This window comes from Oryzias melastigma, linkage group LG7 (genome assembly GCF_002922805.2).
Source record: "Oryzias melastigma strain HK-1 linkage group LG7, ASM292280v2, whole genome shotgun sequence".
Classification (NCBI taxonomy): Eukaryota; Metazoa; Chordata; class Actinopteri; order Beloniformes; family Adrianichthyidae; genus Oryzias; species Oryzias melastigma.
The window spans coordinates 2949333-2969255 of record NC_050518.1 but is presented as its reverse complement, the minus strand read 5'-3'; the positions used below and the strand labels follow the sequence as shown (position 1 = coordinate 2969255).

The 19923-nt window shown below is 37.8% G+C and overlaps 1 protein-coding gene across 2 annotated transcripts in view; it reads right to left on the bottom strand.

Moving 5' to 3' along the window:
- sema3b (sema domain, immunoglobulin domain (Ig), short basic domain, secreted, (semaphorin) 3B) overlaps positions 1-15109 on the bottom strand; it is an 80925-nt gene extending 65816 nt beyond the window's left edge. Inside the window, exon 1 of one of the 2 annotated variants that reach the window (XM_024292407.2) lies at positions 14548-15109. The gene's annotated coding sequence lies outside the window, so the exon portion shown is untranslated. The remainder of the gene's footprint in view (positions 1-14547) is intronic. The other variant, XM_024292402.2, reaches the window with a different exon arrangement.
- Between the last annotated feature and the right edge of the window lie 4814 nt (positions 15110-19923).

The window sequence follows — 19923 nt, the reverse complement described above, 5'->3', positions numbered from 1 at the left end:
GGCAAAAAAGTGTCACACTTTGGAGCTGTTTTTCAGCAAAGGGACCAGGATGACTAATCCATGTAAAGGAAAGAGTGAGTGTAATGTCAGTTTTTGAGTGAAAACCTCCTTCCATCATTGAAGGGCACTAAAGATGAAACGTGACTGGGTCTTTCAGCATGACAACCATCCCAAACACGCTGCCCGGGTCACGAAGGAGTGGCTTCGTAAGAAGAATTTCAAGGTCCTAGAGTGGTCTGGGTAGTCTCCAGATCACCACAGAAAATCTTTGAAGGGACTTGGAAGTCTGTGTTGTCCAGCGAAAGCCCTAAAACATCACTGCTCTAGAGGAGATCTGCATGGAGGAATGGACCAAAATACCAGCAGCAGTTTGTGAAAACCTTGAGAAGACTCACAGCAAACGTTTGACTGCTGTCATTGCCAACAAAAGGTATATAACAAAGTGTCGAGTTAAACTTTTGTTATTAACCAAATACTTATTTTCTACCATAATTTCCAAATAAATTCTTAAAAAAATCAGACAACGTGATTTTTCTGGATTTTTTTTTTCTTGTTGTCTCTCATTGTTGAGGTATACCTATGATGAAAACTACAGGCCTCTCTCATCTTTGTAAGTGGGATAACTTGCACAACTTGGCTGACCAAATACGTTTTTGCCCCACTGTATCTCATATGCAATGAATGGAAGACATGGATAATCTTAGAGATCAGGTTTACTTATTTTGGAGAGCTCTACAAAAGCTCATGTTTCCATGTCTGGGTTCATGAGATCTTTCAGAGATTGTCCCAGTACGGTGAGCTTCACCATCTACTGCAGGAGCTGAGTCTGAATGACGGCACTTTCAGCGATACTTCTGTCTCTCTGTGACCCTAAGAATAATGTAAAAACAACTACTTTAATTTAACATTGAAACAGCCCCGCAAATAGCACTCAGTGTCAATGCAGCTTTAGACGTCAGAGCATGTCAAAAATAATTCCTGCCATAACAAATGACCAGATATGAATCTGCTCAAGATTTAGAGCCTAATATGTTTTTTGTACCTTCTAAATTGATGTAATTACTGTATAGTAAAGGTGTGTCCAGGTATGTAAGTGAAACCAGCTGCTGTTCAGCATGTCACAACCAGCCTCCCGGTGCTCCACTCATATTTTCAGCCCACAGACTGCAATTTTCACAGAAAGCTGGTCATTTGTTATTTTAAAAAAGTAGATAGGGCCAAGCAAGACCCAAAAACAACTGAACACCCCACAGTCATACTTTACACTCATTCAAAGCCATTAGTCATCGAAAAGTTAGAATTTTTCTTTCATTTCAGCTGTATCAGATTTTTCTTTAACAGAAAACTGAACAGACAGAAAAAGAGCCTGAAAAGTTAAAAAATATGAAAGACCCTTATTATAACAATCCTAAATTTTTTTCAGCTTACTGTTTTCTTTTTATTACTGTTGTCTATTTGAGTGGAATTAAGCTTAAAATTAACTGACTTTTTTTTGTTTTTTTTCTTCTTTTGTGTTCTTGGGTTTTGCTCCTCAGGGCCACCATAAATTCTCCCGAGACAACAGGACTTAAAGTTCAAAAGGTCAGTAAAGACACTGTGAGCAGAAAGATAAAAGCTGCTAGAGCAAGTCAAGAAGATGTAAAATGAAAAAAGTGATGATACACAAGTTGTTGGAAGACGTACGATGTAAAGAAAGTCACGCTTGAACAGGTCTCATTCCAAACAAGGCTGCTCTGCTGTCCATCACCATCTCTGCGGTAACAAGCTAAAAAATGCTTGACCAAGAGCAACGTGCCCCTGCAAGTTTCACACTCATGGATCACCTCTGTCTTTCAGGTTCCAGATTACAGCCGCGTCTTCCTCTTCTCCATCTGATCAGTCCATTTCTGCAGTACTCTAAATATCTGGACAATTGGCACAAAGCATGATTGAAATACCTGTTCACATGTTCTCCTGTAAGCTCATAGCCCCCCACACCCCCAACCTAACCTTAACGCTGTAACAACAATGTTGAGCAATGTTGGAGCCATCCAGCGGTTTATATCCAGATTCCAGCTCAGACGAGGTAAACAAAGACGTACACGGATCTATTTGTCTGCAAGTGGATGTATCAGAATGGAGCAGAGCAGGGAGTTTTTGGTCTGGCATATTTTTTACCTTTTTTTCAAAATGTATTTTTTCAAATGATCCTGATTTACAATGATTTGACTAAACAAATATCCAGAGATGCAATTTTAAGCTTAAATTTCTTTATATATTTCCTTATTGATAAGGAAAATGCCACAAGAACACAACAATTTCATTGAAGGGGGTCTTGAATAATTAACGTTTCAGATGTTCATTAAAAGAAACACACACACAGATGAGTGTTATTATGAGCAGCACATCGACATGTTATCTAACACTGAGTTATCAAACATCTCTCCTATCTGTGAAGCTGTGACGACAGACAGCTGAATATTCCAATTTTTATTTCATAGGTTGTTCAGTGCAACATTTCTCTGTTTGTTTAAGCCAATACAATAAATACAGGGATTTTGATTTAGTATTTTTGCTGGGTCAAGTACATCCTTTGAATAAGTGTCACTTCATGATAAAGATGTAATGGTGCTGCAGCAGGGACTATCTCCAAACTGGTAGTGGGATTTGAGATATCTAGCCAAAAAAAAATAAAAAATAAATAAATCTGTAATAAAAATAGATTTAATCCTATTAAGATCAAAACCAATTCAATTTCTTAAGCATGAAGAAATGCTACATTTTAATTGTCAATATTACCAAAAACTACCTTAAATGTTTTGAGTACCTGAACTGACTCACTATATATGAGAAATATAACAAAAGAAGAACATTGTTCACCTGGAAATCGCTCTCTAATCAACATTTAGCCTTTAATGATCTGTGTGCTTTAGAGGTTAAGGTCAATCTTCTAATGTAAAAAAATCTGCCCAAAAGGATAAAAGTCTCATCTCTGTCCTCATGATCAAGGATTTGTTTTTTGAGGAAAATATTTCCAAATGTTGCTTTAACCACTTAGAAAAGACAAGTTCTCTGCTCCACCTAAAGGCAAATCTTCAAAATGTATCTCTTTGTTAAGTAGATTTCCAGCTAATCAAAGTGCGTAACATGTAATTTCCTTCTTGTTCAGGTTTAGAAAGCCTTCTAAATTCATTTAAAGAGATGCTGTGGAGAATTCTTTCCACTCTACACCTAAATCTATTTTCCACAAGACCAGTTGACACAGATCCTGAGGCAGAAATACCTGTGACCATCTGAGAATGTCATTTGGATACCAAAATATGCTTCTTACAAATACTTTTTCACTGTGTTTGTGTGTGCACAGCAGATGTGTTTGTTTTGCTGTTGTTATGGGAACTCAAATTTGACAGAACATTTTATGAGGACCCCTGTGAAGGTGAGGACGATTTATACATTTGCCAGGAAGTTATTTAAGGGTTGAGACTTTTCTTTACCTGAAGATTTCAGTGAGTAATCAGGTGTTCAGCTGAGACATTAAAGTATAAAGTTGCTTATACAAAAGAAAGAGTGAAACAATGTGGTGACTGGAATTAACACAAACAAGAGCTTAAAATCATGCTTTTTCTTTTTTCTTGTTCCTCACAAGGCCAATTAGCCTTAACGAGATTTGCAATTGGGTTGCAAAGTCCTACTAAAGACAGACCAGCTATATAAACATTAGATAGCATCAAGCCATTCATGAAGGTTTGTTAAACTGAGAAATTCGAATTACTTTTTTGTTATTGTCTTTGTTTTTCAAAGATGTGTAATTATTAGAAACAGGGAAGGTTGTTCTTGTGCGTGCACCCCTTCACACACAGACACACCCAGAGTAATCCCCAGGTGTGGAGATGCAGACTCTCAGAAGGTGAACCCCATGGTGAGCAGAGGCGGGGTGCTGAGCCTTTGTGCTGTCAAGTAGACAGCTCAAAAAAAGCAAATCAGAAAAGTCAAAATAAAAGCAAAGCGTCTAGAAACAGATAATCAGAAATGAACATTTCATATATACTTAGTGCTGATAGTAAAATAAAACAAGAACTAAAGTACAAACTGGTTGAAAATGTCAAGAAAGAGCAGTTTGCATATGTGGGGATGTAGCTTTTATCTGGAAGAGGAGAAGCCAAATTAGAATTGTGGTATGATCCCCTCCCTCTAGGGACGGAGTCAATTAGCCAGCCTGGAGAAGCTGCCAAGAAGCTGGGGGATGGTGCTGATAAAGAGGGTGGTGGTGGGTGTGGGGACAGGCGGAGGCCAACAGCAATACGGAAAGGTGAAATGGTTTGATATCAAAAGATACGTGGGTCTGCAGCTGGAGCAGGTTGCTCTCTCATTCCAGCCTCATCAATCTGGGGTGTCTCCCATCCCCGTGTCCAGTAATGAAAAGACAGTGACCCTCCCCAAATTAATCGTGACGGTCAAATTATCATGTAAATAGACACTGTGACCTTGTTTGGGTGTTGTAGCCTAAAAGAACTATGGATGTGTCAATGACTGAGCAGAGGATGGAGGATAATATGAAGACAAGAAGTTGAGGGTTTAAAGTCTTTGCCTCAGGATGGATGGATTTAGGACCAGCTGGAGGATATGAGCCTGGAATTTTGCTCCAAGTTCCCTGCATCAGTAGCATTGAAGTGCAAAGTGCATAAATGAAACAAAAATATTTTTGGTTCCTTCTGCCTTTGAATTAAATGTCCTATTTTCAATTAGAGATTACACTGAAAAGCACCAAACAGGAATTGTTATGCTATTTTCCCACCGGCCTCTACAATGCACGTTCATGCAGCCATTTACAATCAAAAGTCCATGTAAATGCACATAAATGAGCGTTTTGGGTTTCCACATTTAAAACTATCATGTTCGTCCCTCACTACGTACATTTTAAAGTCAGTTTTTGGGCTCTATGTACAAAACATACGGCCATTGAATGTGTGTTTAAAGTTAAATCCGTTGAATTTTGTCCAATTTTTATTTTATTTTTATTTTATGTTTACTTTATTAGGACATGTCATTGAGATTAGATCTTGTTTTCAAGGGAGACCTGTCCAAAAAAGTATCATCCCAAGAAAATAAATACAGTTAAAAGAATACAGTAGAAACAAAAAACTATTAAAATGAACAGTACAACAAAACTTAAAACATAAATCATGTACAGTCCAGTCAAGAGTGATATGTGCATATTTATGTGCAGATTTGGTAGTGACGTATGGATAGTGTCCTTTTTAAATCACGGAGGTGCCAACTATTACAAAATTGATCATGGAGGAGAAATTAATAATTGTGTTTTAGATTCATGGTAGAATCTGAATTCTTCCCCTACAGCTTCTCCCATGAATTATAGTAGCTTCCAGCCCTTGGAAAATACACAATAACATCAGTTTTATAACTTTAAAAAGTTGTGTTAAAACAAAAAGTCATTGCTTGTATTTAAACGTAATTTTCCGTCCTTTAAAGCACACCCATGTGAAGAAATGTGCTTCTTCGCGCCACAGCACGACGTGGAACACCCTCATGGAAGAGGGTTTTGCATCCTTCTGCCACGAGTGTTACCTTCTAAAAAAATCTATTTTGGACAACCCTACCCCTCCAAATGCCCTTACAATTGGAGGAGCAGGGAAAAGAATTCGGATTCAGCCCAAATCGTTCATTTATCAGAAAAGAACTGTGAAAGAAAAATTATGGAGCAAGATTCATGAGATTTGCCATTTCAACATTTGGCACCAAGCCTCTTTCAAGTGTAGGTACACATGCTAGCATCAGGTAGCGACATTCCAGTGGGAACACCATAGGCCCCGTGGACTGTATACAGAGAACTGGACCAAGTAAGTGATATGTCACCTTCAGAAATGACTTGATTTGGGTTCCAAACAAACTAAATCTATTCTATCACTCTTTTTCTGCGCTATGTTGGAACCTGGCATCCTGAGTGATTGGTCCATGTTGGTCTTAGTCTACTTTTCTATGGCAACCACTCTCTCCAATCAGTAATGAATATGTGAGAAGGCCACGCCCCTTCCACTGAAAGCTAGCTCAGGAGAATCTGTCACACTTCAAATTTTAAACGCCAGGCCACCCACTTTTATTCTGATTGGTCAGTTTAAAATTTAAATAATTTGTGAAACAGTAAAAATATCATGAAAAAAGTAGGATTAGCAAGAATACGCTAAAAGTATGTATCAATAATTATTTTTGATAAATATAAAGACTGAGTAATTTAGCTGTTTATTTTCAGTAGAAATCTGTGGGATTTTAGCTTTTTTGGACCAGCAGACACTTCCTTATAGGAACACATTGGGAGGGGTCATTCAGTCTAGTTCTCATATACAGTCAATGGTAAGTCTGGAATGTAAATACTATGGAGAGAAAATATATACAGGGCATCAAATGAGGAGAATAAAGGCCCGTTTGAGCAGAAATAGAAATGTAAAACATGTGGCCGATGAGGAAAAGAAGTCAAAAATGCAGACAAACAAAAACAAGGATGACCAAATAGATTTGAGGAAAAAAAAGCAAAGCAAGAAAAACAAAAGCCGTCATGTGATTTTGTTTTACCGCAAACCATTTTTACAAACTACCTGCAGGAATTAAAAAAAGTCTGTGGACACTGTCCAGTGAACTTCTCACTTAAACAACCAAATCCAAACTGGAGGAGATCAGAGGTGTGAGTGATTTTGGTGAAGAAATGTCTGTTTTACTAGAATTTCTTATGTGTGCACGTGTGTTCATAGCTTAACCAAATGAGATGCCAGACGGTGGTTATAATCACGGGTGGCAGCAGAGGGTGAAAGGCTCTTGACTGACGGGGTAAAGAGTGAAGACGTAGAAGAGGCTGCACTCCACATGCTCGGTGGCGTGCCACCAGGCAAACCTGTGTCTCCTTCCTTATCTGACAGGCACACTGCAGAACAGCAAAATCCTCCGCATAAGCCCCTCCAGCACTACCCTGGGACGCTCGGTGTGCATGCAGAGGCAGTGAAGGGTCCTGAAACTGCAGTGAACGCATGTGTGACAGAGAGGGTGGGAATCCAGTTATTTTCCCATCTTCCTCTGTAATGTCTGCTAATTCCACCTCGCCTCCCCCCCAACACTGCATGACTGCTCAAAGTGATGGGACAGGACAGAGCTGGAGTCCAAACACACAGGCATGTGAGTGTGGACACAATTTCAGACAGGAATTACAGATCAGTCTGGGGAGGGAGAGCCTGTCAACCAAAGAGGAAATAAGGGGAGACAGTGAGGATAAGTGGGAGGGTAGGGGGGGAGTCCAACAAAATGCACAAAGATGAAGAGAAAGACTAAGTTTGAGTCATTCAAAGAAGTGAGACGCTCAAATGTATCATTATAGTCAACATACCAACAGATAATTTTATACTATAAACCAATTATTAAAGACCCACTAAAATAAAAATATATTTTTTGTGTGTGTTTTAAACATCTTCTTGTAGCATTTTTCTCATAATGGACATAAAATATGAATAAGATTAAAACTTCTTTGTATTTCTTACTCAAATCATGACGGATTAGGAGTAGATGAAAACCCACGGCTTGAAAAATCTTGAGTTTGGGACACAGCAAAAGTCCCCTTTCTCCACTACAAGGAGAAGAGAGTAAACAAAGGGCTGATGGGAAAATACCAGATCTAACTTCCCGCCCACAACTAACAAGGCAAATTTTAATCAGTCCTCAGAAAATATGTCTTAAAACACGGCACAGACTTTTTGATTTTGCTTAAAAATCTCATAATCATAATTTAAAAAGACCACTAGGAATGATTTTGTAATAGGAAATAAATAAAGCTGGAGTGGGATTTTAAAGCCAAGTATAAGACAAGCTAATGTTCTTCTTTTTAGTGCAGATCGTTTAAATTGTATGTTATAGAATTGTTTGTGGGTCAGAAATAGAAAAGACAACTCTTTGTGGCTGCATTGATGAGAAATTAGAGAAACCGTTATCTTTGTGTAAACTAAGTTTATGATGTTCACATATTGAGTTAGTTTGAAAACAAACAAAACATTTGACTCACATCGTTATCATCAAACTAAAGATGACCTCAGTCTTTATGAAATAATTATGCCCAATTTATGTTGCCAAACAGTTAGAACATTTCATAGTGGGGAGTCAAATGAGAATAGCAGAGTGGAAGGCTATTAAAAGGATTAAAAATATGTACCGGTATTTCAAACTGTTTTATTAATACTTTTGTTAATATTAAAACATCAGTTCTTTTTGCTGAGGAACTAATGATTAAAGAAGCTTAAGAATCCCCCATCTTTGTTAATAGTGGTTCCAATGTAGGGGGAGCACTGTTTTTTTGCTGGGAGGTAGCTATGCTCCCACCCTAGCGCCATCCCTTTGTAATATATACAATTATGAAATCAAATTTTTAAACCTCACTTAGATCACAAACAACTTCTGCTGCAAGCAAAGCTCCACTGTAGAAATTGGGAAAAACTATATAAAAAAAAAAACAGATAAAACGTTTTAAAGCTGTTTATTGGCCACAATCAGTTTTTAAAAAGTACATAAGATCTTAACAAAATAAACTAACTTCCATGAACAATAAAGAAAATCTGTTTTAAGCCTTTTAGAATATTTACTTCCAATACAATTATAAATGTGTGGGCTAACTACAGAGACTATGTCATAAAAATACAATAATCCACATTATTGTGGTCAAATCTCTTTATGTTTTCTATGTTTACACTCATAAATTCACCATTTATTTCATAGCAACTAGTTATATGAGGTTCAGTGACCACCTGACTCCACCCATCTGTGAGCTGAATTACAAATCCAAAACTAAATAAATGTGAACATGAACCATAAACCTTTGAGCCACACTTTGACTGTGTAAGAGCGCACAATGCAGAAATGAAACATTTTTTCTTAATAAATTCTTTCTAGCGATGGGGGTATAGGACACAGGCAATCCCAAAACAGTTGGAAGGTTCTGCTAAGTGTCTTTGTTCATTTATAGTGACTTCACAAATGTAAGTAAACATTCAGACCATCTGCTTAGTTCCTTTCTATTCTTAATGTTCATTTGTTTTTTGATTGAGCTCAAATTGACTGCAAACCTGACGGCTGTTTTAAGCTTTAAACATATGGTGTGTAACTTAAAAAAGCAAAAGTCAGGAGAGTGGGATACTCCGGTATCACTAACAGAAACAGACCTCTGGGATGGTTTGCTCATAACACAGACATTAAATAAGCTGCAGTGAACACTCCAGCAGGGAAATAATCCTGGCAGCTGGGGGCACTGATCATTCAATCTGAAGCAGCTCATCTACTTTAGCGCTATGAAACACTATAGTCTACCAGAAGACCAACAATATTTCAGACTCAAAGTTTTGTCCCTCTTAGAATACATACTCTTATTATACTTAACATACCAATAAATATGCTCAGAACAAAGAGAACTGTTGATTTTTTATTGTTCTTTCATTTTAAAATGGCATTTTTGTGCTGTTTTTATTATAGATTTCCCTCCATAAAACAGATAATTTGAATATATGTGTGAAAAATGTCTTGAATGATGAAAAAAAAGATGCTTTGCCATCCAATCAAACTATCAGTGATAATTTTAACTGCCACAGATTTAAATAAAATACAGCAATTTTAAACGTGTCATAAGGTCCAAAAATAAATAAGGTTCACTTAATTACCTCTGATTTGATTTACAGATTTTTGGCTGAGATCCACCAATCCTCCATTGAAGCAAACCGTGTTTAGTTTTTTTTATTCATAAATCCCCCAAAACATCGCAGTACCTACTGCTATATTTGCCTCTTTGACATGATTTTATGTGACACAGAGTGTCTTTTATTTTGAAAGGAAGTCATGTGAATCTTTGTCAAGAGTTATGTATTATTTTCTATTTTTTAAATGAATACATGTTATTAGTTTGAAAAATATATATATATATATTTCGCATAATTGTGACAATTAATACAATCAGTGATTTATTTTTTCTACAGGGTGAAGTGAGACTTTGTGGCTCCTATACTGGGATTTTGGTCAGTATAAAAATGAAATGAATGGCTCTGTAAATGTGAAAGATTGCAGACCCCTGCCTAAGACTGAAACAAACAACTTAAAGACCATCTGAAATGGGCTGTGGACCAAAAAAGAAACTGTTCGTTCTCAACACAAGGGACCCTGCTTGCAAGTGAACACTGATGCAGTTCAGCGATTGTGAGAGAAACAGAGAAACGAAACTGAAAACTGTACATAGTTTTTGAGTTTATACTAACCATAATGAACCCTAAAGCTCACGTCTGTCTTCATGTGAAGCACTTTGAGAAAGCGTCTTTGTCTTCTCCCTTTAGTGGTCGCCATCTGACCTTCTCCTCGTTCACACCAACCGCCATCATGTCCTCCTTCACTACATCCTCTGAACCTCTTCCTGTTAGCTCCAACCTCAGCTTCCTTTTTACAAACATAATTACTCTCCCTCCTCAGAAACACATCCAAACCATCTCAATCTGCCTCCCTGCATTTATTTCCAACTAATTTTGAGACAAATGTGGTTGTAAATTGGTACTTTAGAAAAAAAAAAAAGAAAAAAAAAACAGATATTAGAAAAAGAAAGGGAAAAATATGAACGTCTTTTCTGTAAAAAAAAAAAAATTGAGCTGGCGTTTTGAGTCTATTTCCCCTCTTGGTGATAGTTCACTTTTAGAATCTTCCCCACATTTCAGGCATCATGTTTACTCTTCTGAGGATGTGAGTGTGAACACAGACCGAAGCAAACAAAGGTGTGAACGTTTGAGGCATTCCACACCTATTTAAACCCACTCTAATGTGTCCTGTTGCAGGACATTAACCTAACACATCAGTCATGCTTTTATTTACGCTTTTATCTACTTTTTGAGACAGTCTGATGGACGAGAAAGATTTCAAATTAAAATCAGAATAAACTGCAACAACTTGTTTTATTTCTGTTAACCATTCAGAAATGATCTGAAACATTCAAACAATAAAGCAATTCAACCGTATGAGGTTGAAAATACAATCTTGTTGGTGAACTAAAACAAAATTAATGTGACTTTAAAAATGATAAATAAAAAAAGGTAGAATTAAATCCACCTGAGTAACTTACTAATTAGCATGCATAAAATATATTGACGTATTTCCTTCCTCACTGCCTTACACTTAAACAGACATTTTATGTTTTATTAGACTCCATACTTTTCAACTCGATCAGCAGAATTGAAGAAAAAAAATTAATAATAAAAAGAAGCTGATGAAAGTTTGATGCTAACATCCTTTTGCTTTTTATTTGAATGATATAACAACCTCCTCTCCCATCTGTCCCCTCTGGCTATAGGGGAAAAAGTCAATATTTCAAGAGAGCAGAGACACTCATTAAATATTTTAAACAAAAGAAAACTGACATTTCAGCCCGCTCTTGGGAAAAACTGCCAACCAAGTCAGACCGATTCACCAAAACTGCCAGAGAACGGCCGTCATAAACCCTCCCCTCCATGCTGAAAACCGCCTCCTGGATTCTGCTGCATTTAAGAGTTACCCACTTTCTGCTGACCTGTGGACATTTTGTCATCTAGACAAGGGGTTAAGGAAAAGGTCAATGTGTTTTTCCACTGTGAAAGAGTTGAGTAAGGGGTTAATGGGTTTTAAGGTGTGACGGTGGATCAGCCCACAGACATTTTACCCGTAAAGTTACCTTGATGGTTGTTTCTTGAATCAGCAGACCAACCTTGAACCCACAGGAGCAGCTGACGTAAATGAATGTCCACTTTGCTGTTCTGCATCCATGTGGTCAAAGCAACGCTTGTGTGTGTGTTCTGTCAGGTACAACCAGGCTTCAAACAAATGATCTTCCCGGGATATGAAACCCGGAAGAAGAGATGAGCAATGAGGAGTAATAAATACCGAGATGAAGAGATTACACTTGCAGACAACACCGAAAAACAATAAAAGATAAGGTGAAGTAAAGCAGATAAAGGGAAAAAAACACCAATAAAATATTGTTTTTCGCTCTGGCTTTTGTTGGACACATAACATTGAGGTTTACAGGAAATAGATATGTACAACATGACGTTGTGAGACTTGTTTATCGCTTTTTTAATTGGAAATATCTATTTATCAAATCTTTCTTTTTTGATTTACAGTCACTTTTGTGTTTAATTTAACAAGAAAAGATAGTATAGTTTAGAAGTGCTGCCACGATGAAGCATCTTTTTCAAATAAAACCCCACAAATGTATAAATCTGATGAAAAAAAGGAGAGATTTAACACTGTAACACCAGACCTCCAGTGTTTATGTTCTTTGATTTACTTTAATTTTTTTTTAATTGTTCATAATCTACTGGAATGACATTGATCGTGTTAACGGTTGAAAAGTTACAGTTTGTTAAAGATTTTGTGCTTCAGCGTCACCGATGGGTTAACTATGCAACACAATCTGAGCATCAACATCAAACAAAAACGAGGCCAAATGAAGGCGGTAAAAAGCAAAAGTTAAAAAAAAAAAATAAACAGCTTTTGCAACAATGTTGACTTGTTTAAAACCTGCAGGATACATTTCTAACTTTCAGAGGTGCTGAGACATAATGAGCTAATTCCAACCCCAATCTCTTTGAGGTTCAGTTCAAAATGCATCAATTACTTCCTATTCAGAAGAAAATAAAACACATGTTGGCTTGATACTCTGTAGCCCTTTTCATTGGGTGGGATGTTGGGTGGAGCTAAAGGGAATTTTGCATTTGGAATTTTAAGTAATTATTAGCTATAAGAGTGTTTTACAGAAATAATGTTTCCAAAATAGTGGATTTTGTGGCCTTTTAACCCATGAGAACCCAGAGTGACATCAGTGTTACAGAAAAATATCTTAAACGTGTTCTGTGGTCAACGTGGTTTGTAATTTTTTCCACATAATTTTATTCTTAAAGAAAAATTGGTCTGAGTTTTTATGTGTTAAGATATTATTTTACATAAAAAACATATATATATTAGCAAAAGGAACAAAACCATCTTGACCAAATACCAAACTTTCCTTTAGTGCAGGAGTTTCAAACTCAATCAAAAATCTAAAAACGGGCCAAACAAGATAAACATTTATTGAACACACTAAAACTTATTTTTTAAAACTTTCAAAATGTAACTTTTTAGCATTTCTGTGAATAAAAACAAGCAGGAATATTAGTCCAGAATAAATCAACTTAAACCTTAAATAGCTTTCAATGTTTTACTCTCCATAAAAATATATTTAGTCAAAATTATACTAGTTAGAAATAAGCACAAGATAACATTGTGCCATTAATAACAATAAAATAAAATGATCTGGAGGGCTGGATAGAATTACTCTGAGGGCCGGATCCGGCCCCCGGGCCTTGACTTTGACACATGCTTTAGAGAATTAAGTTAATGCTCAGACAAAGTTTGTTTTTGGACCATTAAAGCAGTTTTCATGAAAGTAGATCAGCATCCTCTTAAGTTTAGTCTCCTCTTTGATCTTAAGCAAAATAAGAAAACTTTTTTCTATGATGAACTAAAATCTCTATCAAAAATGTGAAGATGCTTTAGACAACGACCCCAATAAAGCCTCATTTATTGCTAAAATTGATAATAATGTCATAAAAAGGTTAAGAAAGGGTTCATGTCTGGACAATAATGGAAGGGTTCCCTCCAAGTTAGGATGGATTTTGGGTGGAGAAGCTGTAAAGACCAGTGAGGCCATGGATTACAGGACTGGATCCATGAAATGAGAGAGCAAACGCACACCTGTCGGCCTGACATCGCGTGCACACCCACTCAAAACAGAAGATCCTCTGAGTGAGGACCGATGACAAAGAGCAAAAGTACATAAAGAGAGCAAACACACACAACGCTCTGCAGAGATATGTGAATAGACAGAAAGATAAAAGAGGATGAGAGCGAAGCAGAATGACAAGCAGTAAGCCTCTGTAATTATTTGTGAGGTTTGAACAAAACAGGAGAGAAACCTGATTTATAATCTGTTAAACTGAAATATGCTTTGTTGCTCGTCAGCCAGCTGAGTTTTTACATAGTTTTATTAAATATTTTTAATTTTACAAATAGTTAGGACTGCAATAGAACATATTTATTAAAAAAATGATATAAATGATAACCTGGGACAAATGGGATAGCTTACTTTACTTTTTTGTCAATGTTATGATAAGAATATTCTCTCATTCAAATCTAGCATATATAAAAAATCCATCATTTTTTATAGTTTTTCACTCACTGATTCTTGAGCACAACAAGCCATTTCAAGACAAACACAAAGAGTCCTGACAGAAAACAACAAACACAAACAGCAGGAGTGATGTAAATTCTCTGTGACTTCAGGGGCCAACAACACTGCCAATAAACTATTTCATAATCTCATTAATAAAGGGTAATATTAAAATAAAATTATTAAATCACCTATGTGCACATTTTTTTCTATAGTTCAACACATACCTAACAAAACCACAAATTAAAACTGAAATATTAGTGATGAGATTTTACAGTAAATAAAGAGAACACTAGGTTTGATCGTCTCACCTTCATGAGGAGCTTCCTCTGTCCCGGTGCAGTCCTCAGCCCCTCTGGCTCTCTTCCCTCCTGGCAGGTGCCGTCATGCTCAGTTAGTCCACAGGAAAGAACTGCAAAAGGCTGTTCTCTATTAGATTCTTTGACTCCCTTCTATAGTCCCTTTTTTAAATGGAGTGGAAATTTGTGTCACCACAAGAAAAGCAGTAATTTTGTTTTTGTTTGTGTGCTCCAAACTCCAAAAATCCTGGAATTCCTCAGTGTTGGGCTTCAGCGCGAGCGGCTGAGCTCCCTCGTTGTCTCTCCTTCTCTTTTTGCACTCCTCCTCTGTTTTTTTTCTCTTTCCCTCCCGTCCGAGCAGAGAGGAGGGGAAGACACTCTGGGGGTGGGACGCAAGACAGAAGCAGCTTTCAGCTCTTTCTGTGGCTGCCCTTCTCCTCCTGCTTTCTCATCTCTTGTCCTTTTTCTTTTCCCTCTAACTTTTGCGTTCTGTCTTTTGTGACAGATCCTCTTTTGCCGCCTAGCAAGGCGTGAAAGCAAAGGTCTGCACCACTCAAGCACACCCCTGCCTGCCTGTCAGTGGCACTCCCTCTGCCACAGTCCAGAGGTAAAGTCACTGCTTTGTGAAACAACCTGAAGGCACTGTCTTTAACTCCGAGGCACTTCTTCTTCCTCTTCAATAAAGGTAAATAACAAGTTTTGGTCGTTTGGGTCCAAGTTCTTTCAGATGTTTCAAACAGTTTTTAAGTATTGAGATTTTCCACAAGTTCATTGCTCTTCAGATTTTTCTGTTTTAAGACCAAGAGGTGGGATTTTCTTGGCTCAAAGGATCCGACTTTTAATGACAAAACATTGATACATTTTGACAATTAGTTTTCTCTTCTGCACCGTAACATTTTAATAAGATGCAAAATCTATGTTTACTCTGGTTTACTTTGTGATTGTCTTTAAAATGTAATGTAAGTTTGTAAAAAAAAAATCGAGCAAATCTGTCTGCATCCAAGGTATAAAGAAGCTACAACTGCCCTATGCTGCACTCACACCGGACGCGATTCGCTCTTTTGACACGCGTCAAATTTGCATCTCAACGCCTTGACGCACCTGCCGCAGAGCAAACGCCAACATTTTTCTGGACTTCATTCGTCGCCACATCATGGAAAACATGGATGATGTTGAGCGAGTAGCTTTGGTTTATATGTTTTGGAGAGCTCTAGAGCGGCGCCAGCAAACACGTCTCCGTGTCTGGGTTCACCAGATGATTCAGAGTGTCTTTCTGGTGCGGCGTACTTCACTCATTGCTCTAAGGCTGCTCTATTTTTGCTGGTAGCCAACCACTGGCAAGCCAGCATAACAAACTCCATTGCCCAGGTCCCGGTAGCTCGGGGAGCAAACCTTGCTAGTACTGCCGGACCATGGGTGTTAGCGCTCGCTACACCTGGCAGATTCTCGGCAGCAAACCTCATTAGCTCCGCAGGACCCTTTGTGGTAATGCTTGCTAGCTCTGCCAGAGCCTGGGTGGTGGCGCTCCCTACACCTGGTGGGCTCTGGATGGTGGGGCTCTATAGCTCTGCCGGAGCCTGTGCGGTGGCACACCAAAACACTTGGCAGACTTTGGGCAGCTGCGCTTAGAAGCTCTCCTGGACCCTGGACGGTGGTGCTCACAACACTTGGCAAACTTTGGGCGGCGGTGCTTGTTAGCTCTGCTGAAGCCTCGTTGGTGGGTTGTTGCTACACCTGACGGATTCTGGGCTGTGGAGCTCACTAACTTGCTACGTTCTCCACCAGCTGGCTAGCGTAGCAGACTTGATCACTCCTTCTCCATGGGCTCCATGACAGACTGGCAATCTGTCCAGAGTCCATCCCCCTTTCGCCCAACAGTAACCGGGACAGTCTCCGGCAACCCCACCTCCCCACTGAGTTAAGAAAATTGATGGAAGTTCAGGATGAAAATCCCAGCATTGAGCGGCCATATTGGATTTTTTTTTTCTATCCTTTGATCGAGTCACTGAAAACATCACATCCCCGAAGCTGAGTCCCTGATTGGTTTACATGCTGCTTCAACATCGCCGCAGCCAATGCCCAAATCTTGCCGAAAGACCCCAGATCATGTCTTTATATCGACTTAAATTTGACACTCCTGCCGCGTGAATCGAACTGGAGTGAATGCAGTATTAGAGACAGCCAACATCGCCGAAGCTTCCAGAACAATCTCCATGTGGACGCATCAGTTCTCAATGTCACATCAATTGAACCTTCAAGAGATTCATCGAAGCATCCATTGTATTTTTGAAATCATCAACAGGTTCTTGTGACATGATGGAGGACATATATTATGAAAGATTTTCTTCAAATCATTGGGAAGCAGGAGCATACTACAAAAATGCAGTTGGATAAGAAGCCTATTTGTAACGTAGAAAATACATCAAGCTCCCCTGCTCTCCTCGCCATTCTTGTTGCACATATAATGTTAGGTTGAGGGTGGGAGGGGCTTTAAGCTAGTAGGAGAGGATGTAAATAGATGGATGTAGGGAAAGTAGAAGCGGGGTTTCTCCACACTAAAAGTCCCCCCCTCAAATGAACTTTTAGATCTTGATCAAGAAACAAATGTTTTTAAACAAACACAGAGGGACTATCACCTGCATTTTTAAAGAGAAGGACAATTCTACCATGCAAAATACATTTATGTGGGAATAAAGACTTTTAGCTTTTCAGGCTTGCCTTTTAACCCCCTTCTCCATGGGGGTTTGTTCTCTGTCTTCCCCCCATTCCACCCATGCTCCTTGCTGTGCAGTCCAGCTAGGCTGCTGAATCTCTCCCCTTTGATTGGTGCTCCTCATCTTTGATCAGCAATCCCCTATTTCTGCTCCCCACTCAAGCTAGCCCTTCCTTTTCACAAATCAGCTCCCTGAGCTCAGCCATGCAGGCTTTGTCTGAACAAAGAAGGTTGGAGCCTTTTGACCTGAGTTCCTGGTCATTTTTGGTTGTGCCTTTTCCTCCATCAAACTGCTTTAACAAATGGTCTCCCCAACTAGACTCAGAAGACAGACATTTGCCATCGTTTTGTATTAAGAAGGGAAAAAAATATGCTAAATATTCTATTTTTTAGGTAAATGAAAAGTAAACTTAACAGACAGAAACAGAGCAACAACTGTCTGTACATCCTGAAGACAAATAAAATAGAATAAGTGGAATATAAAACTTGGACGGCCAAATTGAAAACGTTAGAAATTAAAAAAAGTCACAATTTAAAGAAAGTGAAGATGGATCTGGAGACCTGCACTTGTGTTTTTTACACTCAAACCCCTGTTGAACCAACTAATGTAAACACAAATGTAAACAACAGACACACAACAGGTACACACACACACATGAGCGCACTGTATAGCGACCGTCTGGCGTCTAGCTGAAACCATTTAGACAATCTCTAGTGGCTCAGGAGGCGGCCAATCACATCTGCCAGTGAGAGCTATTATCAACACCCCACACACACAAATGTTCACACACATATGCTCACACACACGCACACAAACACCCACATGTGTGATCCTGGGACCTTAGAGACTCCATCAAGACTGTACATGTGTGCATGGTTAAATGCAAAAAAACACCTGTCAAACAAAACTGTGCAATCTAAAAAAATTAGATTTACCAAGTGTTATATGCAAATACAGAACGTTTCATACAAAAATACATTTTCACTAAAAAAAAGGATGTGTGCAGTTTTCATTTTCTTGGATTTTCAATTTTCACTTTATTTTAATCCAATTAAATCCAAACAAAGACGCAGTTGATTTCCAAGTTACGTTTTTCAGTTTATTCATCTTGTTTTCCCAAAATCCCAATTTTTTCTTGTAAAGAACAAAACATGTAGTTGTTTTAATAACTGAATGATTGCACACTTACAGTTTTGCTGTGAAAATCAAAAACAGTTGATTGCAAAAAAGCAAATTTAAGAAAAATAATATTCTCATGAATGAACGCTTAAGTTCACTTTGCTAAAAAATCTTAATTTATGCGAAAAAGTGGCAAGATTTTTTCAAAAGAAAAATAACTCAAATAACGGAACCCAGCAAAACCATGAAGGAGCAACAGATTGCAAGAAAAAGTGACATAAAATGTAAAAACAACAGGCAAAGCAGGCGTTCACATGCTCCAAAACATAACCTTCAACAAGAAAATAAAAAAGGTTTATAGCTATCTTAAGAAGAGCCAAACATTTCACGTTGTTTGGGAATTAGAGTGCATCATTTCTATGAGTTCCTGTAAATTCAACTTTAAATGTCAATTGCAGCTGCATTTAAGCTGTAATAAAACTATCAAACTATCTAGTTTATGCACCTTTTCACTGGCAAAATACAGAAAGCAAAGGTCAAAACTACTCAAAAAGAAGAGGAAGTGAACAACTTTATTGTTTGAAGTTAAAGAAGACTCACATTGATCATCTTTTCAGTTCTTTAAAGAGGTTCCTACAAGTTTCTTCAAGTTGAATTAAAAACGTTTTAAGACTTTCAAAGACCATTTATGTCAAAAATTAAGACCAATTTACAAGTCTATATCCCACTTTGTTAATTATTTCCCATTTTGTTATTTTATTCCCATGTTATGGTCAAAACTATTCTTATTTTCTTTTTTGTGGTCTGTACCGTGATGTTTTAAGATCATCTTTTTTATTATTTTTTTTTATGGCGGTAGGCATTCAGTGCACTGGTTTTCCCAATGTTACTTACATCATTTGATCCAAATAATCTTGGTTGAAAAAAATGATTTTTGACATGAAATGTGAAACGGTGAAGTTTCAAGCAGCACAATTATAAGGTTCAAATATCAAAATTCAAGATTTTACAAGGTATCATTTCTAAATTCGTAAATTGAATGATTTTAAGACTTTTTGGTGACCCTGCGGGATCCCTGTATAAAATAGCAAAAAAAAAAAAAACATATACTTTTTTGTTTTAATTGTAATTATGCTGTTATTAAACAGTGTCTAGTGTTTTTTGGAGACATAGTGATGAGCTTATCAATAATATGCCTATGAGTTTTGGGTGGAACCATTAGTCAAGGCCAGATCCGGCCCCCAAGATCATTTTATTTTATTTCTATTAATGGCCCAATGTCATCGTGCACTTACGTCTAACTTGTATAATTTTTAACAAAATATATTTTATGGAGAGTAAAATATTGAAAGTCATTTAAAGAGGCCCTACCATGAAAATTCTACTTTTTGAGGTTTTAAATGCATTTTACTGTTCATTCCTCACTATAAAGAACCTCAAAGCGGCATTTTGATCCGTTCATGTAGGAAGAGTCTGTGCTGCAAGCTCCGCCCCCCGGCTTACACAACGCTCAATTTATCCCCTTACCAGTGATATTCCGCGAAAAAAAACTTTC